The sequence below is a fragment of the Macrobrachium rosenbergii genome, chromosome 7 (genome assembly GCF_040412425.1).
Source record: "Macrobrachium rosenbergii isolate ZJJX-2024 chromosome 7, ASM4041242v1, whole genome shotgun sequence".
Taxonomy (NCBI): Eukaryota; Metazoa; Arthropoda; class Malacostraca; order Decapoda; family Palaemonidae; genus Macrobrachium; species Macrobrachium rosenbergii.
The window spans coordinates 39940821-39944413 of record NC_089747.1 but is presented as its reverse complement, the minus strand read 5'-3'; positions in this window follow the sequence as shown (position 1 = coordinate 39944413).

Here is a 3593-nt window from a genome sequence, read left to right as displayed (position 1 = left end):
TTGGATTGGACTGTTATTCGGTAACACTTTCTTTTATGATAGTCATGCATTTATAAATGCCCACCTTCTGACTGTTTATCTGCAGAATAATCCGCAGTTCATCACAGAAGATATCTGTGTAGTACCGTAGCTTCCATGTGGTACCATAGCTTCCATGAAGTACCATAGCTTCCATGTGGTACCATAGCTTCCATGTGGTACCATAGCTTCCATGTGGTACCATAGCTTCCATGTAGTACCATAGCTTCCATGTGGTACCATAGCTTCCATGTAGTACCATAGCTTCTATGTAGTACCATAGCTTCCATGTAGTACCATAGCTTCCATGTGGTACCATAGCTTCCATGTAGTACCATAGCTTCCATGTAGTACCATAGCTTCCATGCAGTACCATAGCTTCCATGTGGTGCCATAGCTTCCATGTGGTACCATAGCCTCCATGTAGTATCATCGCTCATATAAATGGCGTGAGAGACACCCCCTGGGTATTTCCAAGTCATTTTGGTCATATGTCAAGGGGTCACAGGTAAAAATAAACAATGCTCTCGAGGGGTAAATGATGTCACACTAGTTAGCAGTCCAAATGACTACCAGAACGGATTTGACTCTGTTGAATCCGTTCGGTCAAGTTGAGCGTCGTGCATGAATGATGCCACCACAGATTTGAGTTTCCGGAGTTGTGAAGTATGCCACTGATATCTCCGATAAAAGATATATTAAGCCATATATCATTAGGAAGATCTTGGATCATTTAGTTTATGCATCTTTTTTTAATTTATCATGCGGAGCCTAAATACACAAGCATCTTGCTTTTTTTTTTATTTTTAATCGGTGTTGGCCTACATAAGCGATCACACATGGGCCACATTAATTGAAATGAAGCATAGACTTATGCAGCCACGTCAAATGTTAATATCATTGAGAGATTAGGCCTACACGCCAATTTCTTATATATTGAGGCAATGATAGGTCATAGGACTACACGTCAATTTCTTATATTTTGAGGCAATGACTACACATCAAATTCTTATATTTTGATGCAATGACAGGTCGCAGACCTACACGTCAATTTCTTATCGCAAATAGTTTTCTTGCCGTATCTGTTGGAAATAGAGTAACTTTTAATTAATATAGCAGTTTCAACTCCACGATACATAATGCATAATATAAAGTGGAATGTACACGTATAAGCAAGTGCACACGCACAGACATGCGTGGATGGCCACAGTAATTGTAACGCCACTTATACCACAGAGAATAAAAGCAAAACTTCTGGGCACGTAGCCAATGACATACAGCTCAATCATAGGACTGTCTCAGCCTTACACAAATATCAAACTGCGCTCAATGAAATATATTGAAAATATATTTACAAAAGGGATAACAAATTATGTTAGTGTAAATATAAGGCTGCTGTAGCACTTCCATGAAAATGAAGGCTATGGTAGGAAGGCATCATAAGACGCTTAACGAAATCAGAAAAAATAAATGACAGCTGAAAAAGTTTTGCACGAGAGGATCCAAACCAGTTTGCAAGTAGCCCATGATATTCCATTTGCTTTTGGGGACATTCTTAACGGTTACCCTGTTGGACAAAAGGATACATGAGCCAGTAAATATTCTCTCTCTCTCTCTGTTGTTAGAATATTCTAGCGTAGACTATATTCATAAAGATCTCGATTACTTTTAATTCAACCAAATGACAAAATTTCAATTGACAAGAGTAGGCAGATAATTCTTTACACCAGTATTTTATGAACAGGTCTATGTTTATTCTGCAGTTGTAGGTCACCGTACGAAAAGTTTTCGAAGACACAAAACTACAAGCACCCCTCCCAAAAAAGATTAACTACAATAAAACGACTGAGTATAAGATAGGCTTATAATCCAGACACCATAAGCTGCGTAAACCGACAAAAAGACATAGGACATTATAGGTCTATGTCCATTTTTATGATCCTGTTATTTCGAAAGAAGATAACGTCCTTAAGAAAATTCTCAGCAAATTATATCCAATATTACTCGTACAGCCTATTATACTGTAAAACTTTAAGCTAAACATAGTCATACACAGGTTTTGCAAAGTGCAGTCACCGCTTGTCATCCCTCCGAATGTGTAAACGAGTACAATGAAATCGATTTTATGACTGTTAAAATGCAGTAAAATTTCCTGAAATCAATATGAAATATCAGTCTGCATAGGTCTGAGAAAGTCTTTGTGTTTAAGTTTAGAATGGTGAACACGCTTGACAATAGCAGACGGTAATTATCATTGTCCAGCGATTCAAGTGAGCCGATTCGAACGCACACATTCCCTGTGTCACCTCCGTCTTCAGGTGAACCTGCTTTACGAAATATAACACTGTACCATCGCGGAACACTCCCGACTTCGTTCATATTTTCCTTTTTTTTTTAACCACCTTTATTGAGATGCGTATTGCGATTTTATTTCATGGGATAATATAACGTTTCCTTTTGATAATCTGCAGAACGTAATTTAGTTCGGTACAACAATCATTGCAATATTAATGAACATGAAAAGAACCACAGATTAACCAACTTTTCGAAACTATTGCCAGCCAATTAGCTCTAAGGGATGGTCATGACGTAAGCCGTGGGCGGGGCTTAACTGCAAAAGACGTGGAACGTGCGGTTCTTTCATGTTCACAGCGGGTATCCTTAAGAGTAGGCGCCGGCGAGGGTTTATAAAAAGGACCCCCACGCCTTTTGCGAATTCAGAGAGAAGAACAACGCTGTTGGAGCTGGTACTAATATAAGTTAAACTCTGTGAGGCAAAGAGATGGAGTGTTTGAGAATGGCCGTTGCTAAAGGCTTTTGTCTGCTTGCGACCATTCTTCTTCTTGCAACGGCTGGTCGCTGCCACGGGGTTCTAGCAGGGCAGCCTCACTTCGTCAACACTGAAGACTTGTTAATAAGGCTGACTGATGTGATACAAGGTGAGAGAAAGAGCGTCAATGAGTTGCTTTTCCTGGTTTGTGATTCAGTAAATTGTTACATATTTTCGTATTTCGCTTTCAAAAATTATATGCTTTTCAAAAGGCCTCACAATAAATGAACAAAGAAAGTTGTGTGTATTTCAACTTTATAGGCCTGTGTGTGTGTTTTATGTGTAAATAATATATAAAACCATTTTAACATGTTGTATATAATCATTCTCATTCCGAAAATGTTACCCATTCTCATTTTTGTTACAATAGGGCCACTTTTTAAATTTAATAAAGACAGTCTCTGCAAATGATGCGATCTTCAGCCATGCATAAATATACTTGGCCCAAACGTAATTCGGGTTCATGCGTGGCATCGACTAAACGATTGCCGAGGGTCAGGCCGATTCACAAAAGGCAATTAGCTATCGCACTGGTTACAGACTGTCCAATCCTGAATTCGTTCCTTTTCATGTACTTTCCTTCATATTCTCTATCTTCCATCTTACTTTCCTCCACCCTCTCCTGACAATTGATTCACATTGCAACTGTTGCGAGGTTTTCCTCCTGTTACGCCTTTCAGACGTTTTGCAGTCAATTTACGCTTCGGCGCTGAATGACCTCATAGGTCCCCGGCTTGGCCTAAAT